Raw genomic sequence first — 17721 nt, 5'->3', positions numbered from 1 at the left:
ACCCTTGCATCCTCCTTAGATAAATATTGCTGGCTGGACTATACAATAATCTTTATGCGGGCCCTCTCCAGCCTGGTATGGTAGCTTCAGGGTGAAATGAACCATAGTTTTAGACCTATTTCCCATTATTTGAGGTAGCACAATGCCTTCATGTATTTTTTTCTAACTTCTTCTAAGGAAAGACCTCTCCCTAACACATTTACAATATTGCCGCTGTTGTTGGGTTATCATTACAACTTTGGAGTGCACCAACACACATTGGGAGGGTTCTACTAACCACTTCCATACAAGTGGCCTTTGCGATTAACAGTCAGTTAATAATATAACAAATTTATATAGCACCAACAAATTGTATTCTTTATAGGATGCATTCATAGTCATGTTGTTAACTGTCCCTATAAGGAACTCACAGTCGATTGTCCCAATGACAGCCCTAGTTTTATGTTCTTAGCATATTCTTAGAGAACCTGCTTGTTCTAGCAAACCTGGATTGGATCTGGTCTAGGTTAGAAAACATTTGCTAGTGGCCCTTGTCCTGCAAGGTAGGTGTGCTAGCCTGTAAACCACCTCAGTCAATGCACATATAGACAACAACCTATATGGGAGCACAAATTGATTACTTTCTCTCAGATCCTGGAAACCAGTCCCTCTAGGGACCATCTTGACTGTCCTGTGCCTGTGCCCCACTTTTAGGTTCACCTTATGCGCATCAGTCATTGTTGGTGAAGTTTTTTTATATGCAGTATAAGCTTTCTCAGATGCAGGCATCTATATTGTAGCCGTCAATGGTTTACAGTTGAGGGTGTACATGTGATCATTAAAATAGGAAAAACAAATAACACATACGAGTAAAACATCACACAAACCACAGCTTTCAGACTTTAATATGAATCAAAAATGAGAACCAAAAAATATAGATCAGATTCACTTGGACTAAGTACCAACACAAAGGAAAGAAATGAAATTGTATTAGCAAACTATGTATTACTAATACAATCACCAAGAATAATGTAATCACTGTGACACTGTGCAAGGCTTGAACTGAATGCACACAAAGCATCAGATCCCAGCTTAATTCAATCCAGTTTCAGGCATATTAAATACTTTCGGGGTCACAGGGAATGCAGAGAAGTTACAGCGATAAGCAGATTATACCTGTAAAAATGTAATAGAAATATACTGGGATAGCTCAGTGTGACTGTGTAATACTATGCCAGCTGTCACTCACAGGATAACTACACTGATATATTGTACAAAAAAAACACGATTGTCAAAGAAAAATATAATTGTACAATGCTTCTTTTGTAATTAAACAGAACATGCACCCTAACACAACACAAGTTGTTTTAAAATAGTTCTTTAAATATTTTTTACATGATGATGATCAAGATGTTTCAATGTAACCTTGTATACAAACAATTGTGTCGAATTTACAAATGGCAGACATTGGTCACAGAAAATTTTATAAGCAAATTACAATATTATCCAAAAGTATCTGCTCTCTTTAGATTCAAGTAGCATTGGATTTGGAACCTTTGTCATTTAGTCCATGTCCCTTTCTTTGATATTAAACCTCATCTGTAGATATAAATTACTTCCCTCTTGAACAACGCCCTCCAACTGATCAGTTACATGTTTCTTTTCTTGTAAATCAAGGTATATTCAGATAAATTAGTCATCTAAATTGCCTGCTAGGACAATTCCTGGGTGCAATGAACTGTCCATCCAAAGCTGTACAAGTGACCATGTCAGCAGGCCCTTATACTGACACCACTGCCGTAGACGCCTATACCAGATCCTGAGAAGAAACCACTGCTGGAGAGCCAGTAGGAAGTATGCAGATGGTGATGTGGACACTTGAAGAGGAACCATGTCTCCTGGAAACTGAAAAGAAAAGACTGGGGGCTGGAACATCACATGACTGGAACAGGAGGTGGTTGGAACCATGACAAGCTGCCGTTTAGGTCCATTTCTCTGACACTAACTGGGTTCTTGTAGCTTATTACGTGGACCACACTGCTTGTCTGTAGAGGGTGAATGTTGTAGCCAGCAATAACAAATTTGTAGACAGCTTGGTATGCAGTTAACATGAAGGTACAGGAGCAGATGTGTGACATACCCAAAGTTGCTGTTATCCAGCAGTGTGGCTGTGAAGCATAATTTGTGAACCAAGGAGGAAAAAACAGATACTGGTGATGTCAAATTTCCAAGAAGAACAAAGCCTCCAAAACTTTTTAACATTGGAACATGCCAAAACATTATTCTTCATGTTGTATATCCTTGGCTAGCTGTCCATTTGCTAGAAATTGTCCAAGATATTCATTTCTCAAGAACATTATTGGGAATTATTATTTGGACGTCTAAGAGGCTGCTTTTATCTGGGAGTTCCAAAAAAGGAATTTGATGTCCCAAGGCTTACTCCACACTTGTACCTTGTGGGTTAATTTCCTGTAGAATGGCACATGAATTAGTTGTCACTGCATCTTAACACCACAAAGCAAAAAAGCTCCAATGCAAAGTCTGAAATGCTTCAGGTGACTTTTTTTGTGTTTAGTGGCATGCTGCCAATCCATTTGACATGAATGGATTGCTTTACCATGTGCAATTCACTGCAAGAACATGTGTAAAGAAATTAAGATGTGAAAGGGCCCGTCATGCTTAAGCAACCTGTGAGGGGCAACCTGCAATCATCTGGGTTGCTTGCCAGGGCCGTTTCTGGGTGCAATGGATCACTACTCCATTGCTGTAGAATTAGAAGTGACCATGTTAGTAGGCCCTTGCATGATACTAACTCCTCTACTGGATTCCAAAAAGACCCCACTGCTGGACAGCTAGTAAGAAGTATCCATGTCATACAGATGGGGCTGTGGACACCTGAAGAGGAACCACCTGGAACAACCAGATAGCCACCCAAAAAAGGAACGACCTGGAACCACTCGATAGCCACCTGAAAAAGGAACCAAAAGGATTACCATTACCTTGTTGGAAAGCCTGATTGGGCTGCATGTTTCGGGGAAAGACGTTGTTGCTGGAGCGGATTATGAAGGCAATATATTGTTGACCCAAATAGAAGGCTCACTTAGAACAAATGATTTCTGTGACTTGACTGACTGACCTTTACTTAATAGCAATCCTTGACTAGGGGCTTGAATGCTCTGAATTCTTCATTTTAAAAAATATACAAGCCTATTAGCAAACATATACTATATTACTGTTTACCAGTCCTTAAAAGTGGTTCCTGAATTATCTATTTTTCAAGATCAGAACATCTTTGGCCTCCAAAAATACTTCTTTCTTCAACTGAAGATATTTCCTGTAGACTGTAATGGGGATTCCCATGTAACGGGAATAAAGATATGAGGACATGTCTGCAGTCCATATCAGGAGAGCAGCCTAGGACATGGAAACCACCTTAGGACCTGCACAGAAATCCTTCTTTTTGCAGAATCACTGGCCTGAAGAAGGGAAAATAATCCAGCCATTTAGGAACTGGTAGGATGCAATATATTCATTCTTTGTTTTAGGATTTATTTAGGAAAAAGATTTAGAAAAAAAATTTAGATATTTTTTTTACCAAGACCATGACTATGTATTCTTCACACACCTTTAACCACATCCATATGTATGGATCTATGGCACATGGTGATGTTTAAATTAATGTCGACATACAGAAACCTACAGCAATCTAATTTGTTACACCTCTGCATTAATAAGAAATAAAGAAGGTTCTATGGATGGGTGGGCACAAGTTACTGAACATTCTTCATCACTCCAAGGTGCAGAAACACACGGTCTCCATAGAAACCAGCATTGATTAAATAAAGCCGTTTACACATCATTCACCGGGTGTTGATGTTGCCTCAGTAGCTGATGGGAAGGTTTATTGATCACCTTAGGCTAATACAAAACACATAGCAAGGGGATCTGATGACTACACATAAAGATAAAATAAATAAATAAGAATCCAGCATACACCTTTTCTTAAAAAAAGGGTGTGGTTATAAAGCACAAATATAAGGCAGCCCTGTAAATATTGGGTTAAGGCGTCATTTGAAACACTCCCTCCCCAACATCAGAATCAGCATGTCAGTATTACTGATTGTTCTACTTCTTATTACTGATAGCTTAATCTGTCATCTCAGCACTGGGACGTCTGGAGATAATAAATAAAACACAGGTGGTTCTCCAGGGAATGCAACTCATGCTCAATTACAGTTTCTGCATCAAATATATAATCTGTCTACATTTTAGACTGCCAGGAGGTCTACACAGGAAAAAAAAACACAGGTGTACAGCTAAATTCCAGATGTATAATACAATACTAAGTAAAGCTCTGTAATTATTAACACAACTTCTACATACATACAAATCAAAAAACATTGCAGGCAGGAAGTTTCTTTATTTCAGAACGATCAGGCAATATCCCTTCTAAAATAAAACAAACTTACCTGTCTGTTCACATTTTTTTAAACATCTTCTCCTCTTTCCTCTTCCTGATTTGGGATCTTCAGGCATCTTGATTGGTCAGGCAGGAATGACACAACTCCCGAACATGTGCACGGGGAGTTTATTATATCCTGGCAGCCAGGCATCATAATGAACATTAAAAAGAAGGTTGCAAACAGTCAGGTAAATTTGTTTTATTGCAGAAGAGACATAGCTTGTCCCATCTGCAAAAATTAACTCAATTGCTCTAATTTTTTTTAAATTTAAAGTAAAAACTTTAAAGTAAACCTCACTGAAAACATTGGAGAGATCCCTATATGCTGCCCCGTCTTTGCAGGGTGTTTGATGTTAGGAATCGTCCTAAAGAATTGTCCCTAGATAAAGATGGAGCTGTTCTTGATGTACTTACGCCGACAAAGGGAACAAGGCAGACTTGCTCCTGGCCCGCCAAGTTAGAGATCAGGTAGCCAGAAATATGCCTAGGGCGGTACGGGATGGCCAGGGAGTATTACACTAAGACCCCCAAGACAGTCGCTGATATTTTTGGCAACTATTATAAATTTTCCATAGTGCACAACTCATAGCTGAAAGACCATACCACACTTGCCCCCCATATAGATGATTATCTGGCCAATTGCTCCCTCCCTGCTCTTGAAGCTCAAGCAGTGACCACTCTTAATGAGCCTGTTACGATAGAGGAGGTAGCTCTTACCATTAAAAACCTACCTACATAAAGCCCTGGGTCTGGACGGATTCTTTTCTTGCTATTTTATGACATTCTTCTCCATTCTAATACCACATCTCACCTCTCTTTTTAACAATTTTTTTAGAGGGGGCCCCAATTCCACAATCTATGCTTTATTCCTACATCTGTGTTTCCTAAACCAGGCAAGGACCCACAGTGCCCTTCAAGCTATCGACCCATAGGGTTCCTCAACTCAGACTTAAAGATATTCACTAGAATATTAGCAACTCGTCTAGGTGCTTATCTGTCTGCGAATATTGAAAAGGACAAAGTGGGATTTTTTGCCCTAACTCGAGGCAGGAGATAACACCAGGAGGACAACTAACATTATGGATGTGCTGAAAAAATGCAAAAGTGCAAGTGCAAAAATGACCAAGGGGCACTGCTTGCAAAAAAATTCATTGACCAGCTGAGCTGGCCCCTCTCATGCAAACTCTGGGCTGGATTGGTCTCCATGGTCCCTTCGTGCAAGTAATTTCCTCATCGCCTACGACTTAGGTTAGAATAACACATGCCAATTCATCTCATATCCATATTCATACCAGGCAAGGCTGCCCATTGTCCCCACTCATCTTTGCCCTTTGCATCAACCCCCTGGCCCAGATCATCCGGCAACATCCTGATATTAAGGGTGTCTCTGTTAGGTCTAAGACCTTTACTATAGCCTTATATGCAGATGATATCTTGCTGACACTGACTAACCCCCTCATAGCTCTTCCTAATCTCCATAAAGTGCTGGATCAGTTTGGCACCCTCTCTATAAAATCACCGCCACCAAAACAGAAACGCTCCTGATTACCCCTGCCACACCAGTCACTCCAACATTTGCAATCTCATTACCCTTACCACTGGAAGATCGAATCCATTAAATATTTAGGGGTTATTATAGGCACCAACTATAGCTCTTTGTACAATATCAATTATCCACCTCTCAAGTCTACTCTCTCCTGCACAAATTCTGTGCCCTACCAATATCCTTCATGATCATAATAGCTTTAGGTAAAATGTCAATACTCTTTAACCCTCCTGGCGGTCTAATTATGTCCCTATTTTTATGTCAAAAGCGGTACATTTTTTGCCGTGGAAATTAGTTTAATATTTTAGGCCTGTAATACCCAGGAATAACTCCCGGGTATGATAAAGTTTGAAACACAAATCATAAATAATTAAAAATAATAATTATTATTAATTATTGAAATAATATAACAATAAATTTAATTTATTTAATTAAAAAAATGTCCAAACAAGGGTACAATAATAGAAAAACCTTTTGCATTTATTATTTGGATTTATTTTTTATAACTATCACTTTGATCAATGATTTAAAAGCAGATTTAAATTTTCTGCCAGGCCGGGGATCGCTGGAGGACACCGCTGGATCGTGGGGAGCAGGTAGGATTTTTTTATGCTACCCCGAGTGGAGCTCGGGGCTATTGCTTTTGGTACATACAATTCACACAGAGCCACACTCGGGAAAACCACCAAGGAGGTTAAACTACTATATTATTTTGCCACTCTATCAGTCTCGGTCCCCATTTCGGCCATTGAATGATTGCAAGCCACTACCCTTGGTTTCTTCGCTTTGCTCTCTTAGGAAAGAGGGGGATTGAGCATCCTGGACCTTTGTTTAATACTTCTGGTCGGCCCACCTTAGGCATTAGGCCTCTTGGGCCACCATGCAGTCATTCAATCGCTGGATGGAAAAAGAAAAATTATAGATGGCCCCCACACACCCTAACCCCTTGATGTGGAACTCCACTGACAAGGGGAGTCCTCTTGGGTCGTATGCAGTACACCACTCAATTTAGCTTCAATGTACAAGACAAATTTAAACTCTTGGCACCCACCCCAGTACTTTTGGTCATTCTTTTCGTTACAACCCCTAGCTCTCAGCCTTCATACAAACATGGTTGAACATGGCGGGCCAGAGGTTTATTCAATTTTGCTCAACTAGTGCACCCTGCCATTCTCAGATCTCCAGCAGAAGTTTGAAATCCACCGGACTGGTTTTTATGGGTACATTCAAATAAGGCATTATGCGCAGTCCATTACCAGCAACCTAACTTCTCTAATTTGACCAGCTTTGAGTGGTTCAGTGTGGGAGGAATAGTCCATAAGGGCCTAATCTCAGAAATATATCGGATTTTAAATACAGAGCTGGTGATGCCTTTTGTTAAACATTCCTACATGAGGAAATGGGTGCAGATTCTGGGCAGGGAGCCTCCACTGGAGATCTGGGGGCTTATATGGAGCAGTGCACAGAAGAGTTCTTTTTGTACGTTCCATAAAGAAAATGCATATAAAATGTTGATGCATTGGTACCTTACCCCTGACTGGCTGCATACCACCTTTCCTACCACTAGTGATAGATGTTGGAAATGTCAGAGGGAGGTGGGTACATTGTACCATATATTCTGGACATGCCTAATCCTAGCTACTTACTGGAAACTGAGCAATGATATGTTGGAGGGAATATTTGGGATGCAGATAACCATGGATGTTGTCATACATCTATAGGGCCTGCCCATACAAAACCTCTCTAAATGTGGAAAAAAATTGGCTTCCAATGTTTTGACTGTGGCTAAATTCCTCATATTGAGACATTGGAAATCAACCTTTCTCTAGGAATCTCAGATCTGTATGCTTGAAATAAGGATGTCCAGATAATGAAACACCTCATAGCCAGGAGGCATGACCGCACTGACATTTTCACAAGAATCTGGGAGCCATTGGACACTTACCTATCATCTCCTACCTGCATTTTTAGTCAATGTACCGGTTCTTCCCCTTAAGGGAAATTCTAGTAAGTTACTAATGTCTTCCTGTATCCTCTAGGCTTTACCTAACTTCCCTTTCTGACCTCCCTGGCGGTATACCCGAGTGTGGCTTGGGGTGAATTTTCCATATCAAAAGCAGTATTTGCGTGGAAATGCCAGGGAGTTTAAAAGTCCTACCCGCTCCAGCGGCATCCTCCAGCGATGCTTGGCATCTTCTTCCCTTGGCGGTGCTGGTGTCCTAACAAAAAAAAATTACCCAGGAAAAAAAACTACCTGGGGGCGTATACCAATGTGTGTGTACAATGACTTCATCATTAGGAAAGTTTCACTTTCACTGACACGTGATGATACATCTCTCCCACTGCAGCCTTACATCTCTGCCAGTACAAACCTCCGTATGTCCTACCGACATGAAATTTTCAGAGTACATAGGAGACCCTCATAGCTAGCATCTCCCTACCTTTAATAACTTATAAAATATGGAGGTCATAATTATAAAAACTAGTGCGAATTTCAATAATTTCCAGAGAAATTGGGGTTCAGGTGTTAGAAGCCTCCACAAATGTTTAACAGGGTAGTTTTTTTTTATGGGCAGAGTTTTTTATGTTCTGGCAGTGGCCTAATGATGAAATTTTAGGGAGTGTTAGCCACAGGTGTCTCCAACTTGCACCTATAATTTTGTTCACCTGTATTCCCCCGTTCAAGAGAAATTGGGGTTCAGGTGCTAAAAGTCTCCACCAATGTGTAACAGGGTAGATTTTTTTTTATGGGCAGAGTTTTTTATGTTGTAGCAACGACTTAACGATTAAATTTTAGGGGGTGTTAGCCACAGGTGTCCCCCACTTGCACCTATAATTTTGTTTACTTGTATCCTCACGTTTTAGAGAAATTGGGGTTCAGGTGCTAGAAGCTTCCACCAATGTGTAACAGGGTAGTTTTTTTTTTTTTTGGGCAGACTTTTTTATGTTCTGGCAATGGCCTATTGATGAAATTTTAGGGGTTGTTAGCCACATGTGTCCCCCACTTGCACCTCTAATTTTGTTCACCTGTATCCCCCGTTCCATAGAAATTGGGGTCCAGGCGGTAGAAGCCAGCAATGTGTAACAGGGTAGTTTTTTTTTTTATGGGCAGAGTTTTTTATGTTCTGGCGATGGCCTATTAATTAACTTTAGGGGGTGTTAGCCACAGGTGTCCCCCGCTTGCACCCATAATTTTGTTCACCTGTATCACCTGTATACCCCTGTTACAGAGAAATTAGGGTCCAGGTGCTGGAAGCCTTCACCAATGTGTAACAAGGTAGATTTTTTTGATTGGCAGAGTTTTTTATGTTCTGGCAATGACCTAACGATGACATTTTAGGGAGTGTTAGCCACAGGTTTCCCCCACTTGCAGCTGTAATTTTGTTCACCTGTATACTCCTGTTCCAGAGAAATAGGGGTTCAGGAGCTAGAAGCCTCCACCAATGTGTAACAGGGTAGTTTTTTTTCATTGGCAGAGTTTTTTATGTTCTGGCGATGGCCTATTGATAAATTTTTAGGGGGTGTTAGCTACAGGTGTTTCCCATTGGCACCCCTAATTTTGTTTACCTGTAACCCCTGTTCCAAAGAAATTAGGGTTCAGGTGCTAGAAGCCACCAGCAATGCGTAACATGGTATTTTTTTATGGGCAGTATTTTTTATATTCTGGCGATGGCCTATTGATGAAGTTTTAGGTGTTAGCCACACATGTCCCCCACTTGCACCTCTAATTTTGTTCACCCGTTCCCCCTCGTTCCTGAGAAATTGGGGTTCAGGTGCTAGAAGCCTCCAGAAATGTGTAACAGGGTGGATTATTTTCATGGGCGGAGTTCTACATGTTCTGACGATGACCGACCGTTTACATTTTAGGGGGTGTTGGCTACAGGTGTTCCCCACTTGCACCTACATTTTAGGTTTTGTACTTCTCCCCGTTCCAGAGTAATTGGGGTTCAAAGTAGGGAAGCGGACAGAGTTGTGTAGTATGACTTTTCTAGTTTTGTGACAGGTCGGTATAAAAATGGGGTTCGCACCACCTTGCTTTGTATGTTTCGGGCTTCCAGACACACTTACTTTTTAAACAGCAACCTTGATGTTCAATTTTCACTAGTTTATACCCCTATATTTTGTAAATTATTAAAGGTGGGGAGATGAAATGGGGTACTGCTAGCTATAAGGGTCCCCTGCGTACCCTGAAAATTTCAGGTTGGTATGACATACTGTTCAGGAGATATGGAGGTTTGTACCGGTAGGGATGTAAGGCTGCAGTACATGACATGCAGCAGTCAGTGAAAGTGAAACTTTCCTAATGATGAAGTCATTGTACACACCCATTGATATATGGCCCCCTGGTGGTTATTTTTCATGGGTAGTTCTTTTTATTAGGACCCTGGCTCGGCATCTGCATCCCTGGCATGTGAACATTCGGGACGCAAGGCCAGGGGAAGCAGATGCCGGCAGCGCGGTGTGGCTGGGGGGTGGGAAATTTAGTATTTTACATTTAAAAATACTTATTATTTTAAATTTGCCACCAGGTCCTGCTCCCTAGCTGCACCCTCACATGTCCAATGCCTGCCTGGCATCTGCGTCACACGGTGGGGGTTAGATGCCGGGCGGGCATCGTCGGAGGACACCGCAGGCTCATGGGGACCATATGTTACTGATCCATTTTTGTTTGCTTTTTGATTGTATAAGCTTATATTATATACCATATTGTTTACTGCAAATGTTATTTATTTGGTGCAATATGGGTGCACTTAATGACAAAACCACCAACATTTCTGAAGTCCTAAACATAACTCCACCAAAAAGACATAAAATCTGGGGTGAGTTTACATCTCAATGTATAACAAATAGAAATTTCCCAACCGGCTAAATGAACAGCAGAACCCACAAGGGTCAGAAGACCTACCTAAAATCTGAATATCTGCTCATCATCATGTCCTCATGTAATCATTACCAAGATCCATGTGTGATGTGGTTAGAGTGGTTGGGAACACATGAAGACATATTTGATTATTTATCAAGTAAATGTGCCATATTCAATCAGCAGGGCCTAGTGTATTAACATGATCCAATGCGAGGGACACACTCTGTCGCTCCCCGTCCGAATTACAGCATTGATAAATGAGCAAATGGTCGAGAACTCACCAATTCACGCAATTAATCTTCAGCTTTATTTAGCTTGATTTAGTTGTATCTGTTAAGTTCAGTTAATGGTGAAATCATAGCAATCAATTAGGGTTCACCTGGTCCATGTTGCGTGCACCAACAATCCATTACAGGTCAATTTGATTCTTTGGTGTTTGTTTAGTTTTTTGATACATGCTACACTTTTATGTTACATAATAATTTTGAAACTTTTCCATTTATTTTTTGATTTGCTGTAGTTGTTGTTTTTATCCTATATGTTTGTGCATTGGTTACAACACTGCAAACTAATTCATATCAAGCTGTGTATATATTATTAGCACTTTATAAACTCATTACACAAAACTATAAATGAAAAAATGTTTCAAAGCAATTTGGATCTGCTCTGAATTTCATTATAGTTTTGCTTTAGAGAAATCAAATTTTCTAAAACATTTTTTCCAAGATGTTTGAATACATGCATCAAGGGACATATAGTGATTTCACCTTTGTGTTTGTGTGTGTATCTAAAAAAAAGATTTAAAGGTATGTAAATACATATGTATTTTTATTATTTTACCTGGACTGGTTTGTGGGGGGAATAAATCAAGTTTGCTTGTATGGTATGAATTGGTGTGATTTGGTTTGCTTCATTATTGTTAGCTTTATCTGCTGCTGCAATGTTTTTGTGTCTGGTTTAAAATGTTTTGTGTCTGGTTTAAAATGTTTTGTGTCTGGTTTAAAATGATGGTCTCTATTGGTTTGCAATTTATCAACCTGTTTCTTACAATATATATGTAATCATTGTTAATAAAGGTTTTGTCATTTTGTCTACGAATAATTAGTACAAATATATCCATTGCTTCCATTCCAAACTAGTACTTGCCCCCCTTGTTGCTTTTGTCCCATTCTCATACAAGACATATTGGTATTTAAATGTATTATCTAAGTATTCCTTTTATGAATAAAATTGTCATGACTTGCATTTAATACTCTAACATTTGCTGAATAAGCTGTGGTTTTCCTTTAACATACTTCACTCATGTTGATCTGCCACTATTCTACAGAACTCCTCTGTTCATTTAAAAATTGTGATATAGCTTTGTTCTCATTGCACTGCCCTGTAGCTGCTGTGCTGCCTGATCTTAGCCCAATTTATACAAACACACTTCCACTTGCTGTCCAATCAGGTTGTCAGTTGTCCACCTGATTTGCATACTCATTCTAACACACCTGGTGGTAATAGAAGGAGGTCCAGGTTGGGAAACACAACATCAAAGCACATTGATTGCCAAGCTCACAAGCAGGGTCAGACACTCCTAGAAATTAACAGATGTTCTGTTTTTGCTCAATTTATTTTGGTCATTAAATACTGGATTGTATGCATTACTTAGGTGTTTACATAATTCCAAGAGTACTAGTATATAATATATATAATATACTTTGTGCAAAACATATTTTATTGCTTTTACAGCTTTCCAGGGTGTTTTTGCAGGTTTGAATGCCATTTTAGACCTTCGCCCACTGTATATTGATTCATCACATCAGCTTGGTAGTGGAAGCAGATAAAGGTGGATTCCTGCTTTAACCAGAAGCAATATCATCCATGAATGTACAGTTGTAGTTTGTGATGCGACATGGTATGCCAGAGGTTCCCAGTACAGGGATGTTATCATCCTGTTAAAAAAATAGATTCATTTATTAGGATGTGTTAAGCAGCATGTATTAAATCATGTATTGTTGGCAACTATTTTTCATGCTTTTCAGGCTGCATAGGCAATGCTTGACCAAATCTTCACTAACACACACTCAGTATATTTTTTTTTTAAGTATCACATAAGGGCACAAATCTTCCCTAAATATGTCTGCTATTTCATTTCTCTGACTTATACTATACTACCAGGTTTGGTTGTAACCCAAAGATGATGTGCCAAAATATGTGATACATACATTTTATGTACACATTTTTCTATGGATATACACACACACATTTCTAAATATATGCATGTATATGTATTTTTATACACACACATATACATGCATACATACATATATAAAACAAACAATATACACATAAAAAGAAAAACTTACCTGAATGATGAGGCGCAGGTCTCTCTCTGAAAAAAGTGTTGCCGAGGTGTTTTTCAACTGATAGAACACACTTCCGGTTATGTTCCCCGCTTGCTACAATAAAGATAAGTGTACGCAGCACATACACACATGTAGGGGTTTCGTATTGGCATACAACTATTCACATCGCAAGAGTTTTGAGTATTTAGGGGGAATAAAATGATGATTTTGGCCTTTCAACAAATCATTTAAAGGAAATGCCTCAAAACAATCACAATTTACTTGTTAAATTGTATGTCTGTTGGATTACCCAAAGTTAAAGATCCTGGGAGATTGTAAAGGAGATCACATCAAAAAAGAAAACTAAAAATTATAAAAACAACTTTATTCAAGATAATAACATTTACAAAAAGGTCAGAATAAAATATAGAGACTACACAGGCACCACTTAATTTAAATTACAAAAGAACACCAAACACACACTACCATAAAAAGCCAAAATATTAAAAAAATGGCCCAAGAAATATTGCATTCAAAATTTATTTACAAAAACAATATGTGAGTTGGACCTATCAAGGGTGGAAAACTGGACTAAAAAATATTTATGCAGAACAAACATTTACAGGTGGTAATAAAGACAATTACTGCAATGAAACAACATGACTACAATTACAATAACATAGCATTAATATTAATGTATTCATTGCAAGATAGACATTGAAACATTCAAAGTGTATAAAAAAAAAAAAACTATTGTGCTGATTGGTAAGTATACATATTTTTACTTCTTACCTGCAAACATAAAATATAGCAACATAGATTAGTATAACACATTAACCTCCTGGGCATTTCACTGAGATTTGTCTGGATTTCTGTACCAAAAGAGGTACACTGTTTTTCAAGAATTTTTTTTTTTTATATTGTAGACCTGAAACTTACCAAAATATGTCCAAACAAGGGTCTAGTAGATATCCTGAATATAATAAAGTTTGAAACACACAATCATGAAAAAAAAATAATTACATTTAAAATTAATAAAAATAAATAAAAAACACAAAAATCAGCCTAAACAAGAAGGCATAAATAATTCAAAAAAACTGAAAATACTGAAAATGCAATAATTCTGTATACTGTATAGTACTATATTTTTCTAAAACTCCTCCCTAGTGTGGTAAATTTTAAAACATCACATACCTATAGACAAAACCACAAATACATGTATTATTTTGTATTGGATTAGATACAGGAGTTTGTATTGAATCCAATACAAAATATTTGAATTTCCCACTACGACCCCCATCGACGGGCGCATGCACGGACATCATCAGGAAACGCCGAGGGACGCGTACCTGAACCCTGAGCGTTCAAATTCTTTCCGTATTTCTATGCAAAAAGTGTTACATTTTTTGCATGGAAATTTATTTTACATTGTAGGCCTATAATTCTTAGGCATACCTCACTGAAATATGTCCAATATTTAATACATTTAATAAACTTTAAATTTAAAAAGAAATCAGTTAAACAAAATGTGTATAATGTAATATAACTGTACAGTAGCCTATATAACATATATATATTATATATATAAATTATAAAAGGATTTCTTTGTATTAAACTCAATACAGCTATTTTGTATTGAATCCAATAAAAACCCACTGGGAAACCCTGGAGATCGCCTCTGCACAAACTGGGTGAAGACAGACAAGGTAAGTGTTTTTTTTCAGTTGTAATCTGATTGTCATACAATGTTGTATGACAATCAGGTTGCACTGTAACGCTTGCTTCTATTTTTAGCTACTCCAAGCCTAGTTCGGGGTAAACGCTTTCAGCAAGTTTTCTTACCCCGTACTAGGCTCGGGGTAACCGCCCAGAGGGTTAAACAAGACCTCCACCCCCTCCTTCAAGATCAACAAAAAAAAGAAAAGAAAAAAGCAAGTCAAACAATGCCCTTTTTTATGTCTGTTACAAATTTGCCTGTAATTGGGGACATGCACAGTTGCTAAAGTTTGGCTGTTTGTTTTTTTTTTTGGTTTAGTCATTTCAAAATCAATTATTACTACGATCCTTTAGATTTGACTTTGTACACCAGTGAACGACTATCTAATAAAATATACATACATATATATTAAAATACAAATATATAAAAAATACAAACAAGAACCTGTTTGGATGACCTATCCCGCTGGAAAAAGTGAACAATCACTTGTCAGAGTATTCAGATATTTATTACCATGGGTATCATTGGGTCAGGGCATTGTAAGCATTTAGGCATTGACCTATATAAATAGCTAAAATCAGTTAACTTTTTCCAAACCTAAAAATAGTGGGTATTTTAAAAATATGCTTGTTTCTAAGCTAATAATAATTTTTAAACATTTGCACACATTATACATTATTATTTTGGTGTAAAGGGGAGATGTATGTCATTTTTAAGAATAAATTACTTTCCAAACAATTAATTTTAATGAAAGCTCATCTGGGTCAACATGCAGGGTATACACGTCTAGAAGCGCTATATGATCAGAATATGCCAGCAAATTTTTAGCTGCTTAAAATGCGTTTTTCATAGTATGGATGGTTCACATGCAGATTTGCGAATACGCGATATAGAGAATTCTATTTTAACTGGGAGGTCTTCAGATATTCAGGTTTAGAAGTTTTAGCTTCCTATGTAACACCAAAATTTGCTCAACTAATTTCCTCACCCTTGGCATGTACCTATCCTAGGCCTAAATTAATAACCCTATCCCCCAACTTCAGTTATAGACTTCCTATTATAGTAATAGATGTAGCATGGACGAAATTCACAATGGGAATTCATGGTGAAGTCTGTATTTTGTCATATCAGGTTCATTTATTCAACTAGCATTTCTAAAACTGGAAGCTGTACATTGCTTTCCAAACAGCAAGAATAAGAAGGTATTTGTAGGCAATCACGTATTCAAGGTTCTTTTCATTCTTTTTTTTTTTTACTTGAAACACCAATTTGCCCTTTAAAATCACAGAAATATTTCTCACCCTCCGGCCTTGGTTTGTCTTTTTCAGCATTTTCTTATGTTCTGAAATCTGAAAAATATTAATAAAACAAACAGGCTCAATAACATATCCACAAGGCTCCCTTGGTCTTTATGTTTAATATTCTACATCTATCGTGATTACTTAACTCGGTTTATGGCGCAGGTCCCATTCTGATCCACGCCTTCCATTCCTCTTCTGGGCTTATGAAAATGGAAGACTTAGACAAACACGACAGAGAGAAAAAAGAGAATTCCAAGGGCTTGAACAGTCGTGAAGTCCGCAAAAGAGCGCATGGAACGGTCATGGATGAGAATGGATGAATAGTAATGAAGTACACAGATGTGGTCATTGTAGGTGGTCTATGAACCCAAAGGCTGGGTATTGTGCTATTGTGAGTCAAAAGTATGGGGTTGGGGGGTTGACCAAAAATAATCTGGTCCATAATAGCTTGTCACTTCAAACCCTAGGAGTTATATGTAGCAAATCACCATTAGCATACTGTGATATGTAATATTTTCCCAAAGTTTCTTTCCTGGCTGGCTTCCCTAACTACCCCTTATCACATTTGGTGTAGAAACGAAATTTAGACCACAGCTTTCTACCCATAGCTCACATTATTATGGGGCTATCTGCATAGTAATATTCCTACAGAGTAAGAAGTGAATGCCGTGGTTTAACACTGGCAAACAACATGTTTACTGAGTTCCTGGAGCAGGCTACTGGTATACAGGGACATTGATATCTCAACCCTAAAGTAATTAAAGCTGAACCTGATCTTCCTTCTGACTACCAAAATAGCCCTTGTTACAAAACCTGGGAAAATTGGAGTTCCCGATATGTGTTTGTAAAGGCTTTTTCACATGAATGATTTAGCAGCAGTTAAGAAATCGGATTCTTAGTATTTGACTGCTCAAAAACGGGTAAATAACCACAAATCTCTCTAATTAGAATTAGAATAAATTAGGGTAACTGAAGAAGCTTTTTTGCAGGTGTTTAGCAGGCAATGTGGTGTGATTTTGCCCTGCGGGTCAAACACCTCCATAGACTTGAATGCTAACACTTTCTATATACCTGTTAAGTATGTTTTAAGCAGTTTTAGGCATTCTAAAGGTGTTTTAGTTGCTATACCCCTTTAGTTAATGTACAAGACAATCACAACACCATAAAAACACTCCTACAGTAGGTTTCAGTTGTGGCAAACACACCAGCAAAGGCAATTGGGCAGCCTATTTTTACCCTCTTTTGACCGCTTGGCAACTAGTGGCATTTGGAGGCAGTCAAGCTACAACCACATCACTAATCCACTGTTAGTATGAGCAAGCCCTAATAGATATATGCTTCTAAAATGGAGCAATGAAAAAATATATCAAAGTTTTATTTACACAGGAATGCATATATGGTATGAAAGTATGACACATGGTTTCAGGCTCAATTTGCTGATGAAATATGTTCTTTAACTAAAGGAAAGTACAAAGTCACCCTGAGGAAGACAAGCAGAAAAAAGTTTAAAAGAACTGAAGGT

At 38.3% G+C, this 17721-nt stretch overlaps 1 protein-coding gene across 5 annotated transcripts in view; it reads right to left on the bottom strand.

The window, feature by feature from the left end:
• Positions 1-17721, bottom strand: part of JAKMIP3 (Janus kinase and microtubule interacting protein 3) — a 79964-nt gene that overhangs the window by 27813 nt on the left and 34430 nt on the right. The gene's annotated exons all lie outside the window — the stretch shown is intronic.

Source organism: Pyxicephalus adspersus, chromosome 10 (genome assembly GCF_032062135.1).
Source record: "Pyxicephalus adspersus chromosome 10, UCB_Pads_2.0, whole genome shotgun sequence".
Classification (NCBI taxonomy): domain Eukaryota; kingdom Metazoa; phylum Chordata; class Amphibia; order Anura; family Pyxicephalidae; genus Pyxicephalus; species Pyxicephalus adspersus.
This window is presented reverse-complemented; position numbering and strand designations above follow the sequence as displayed.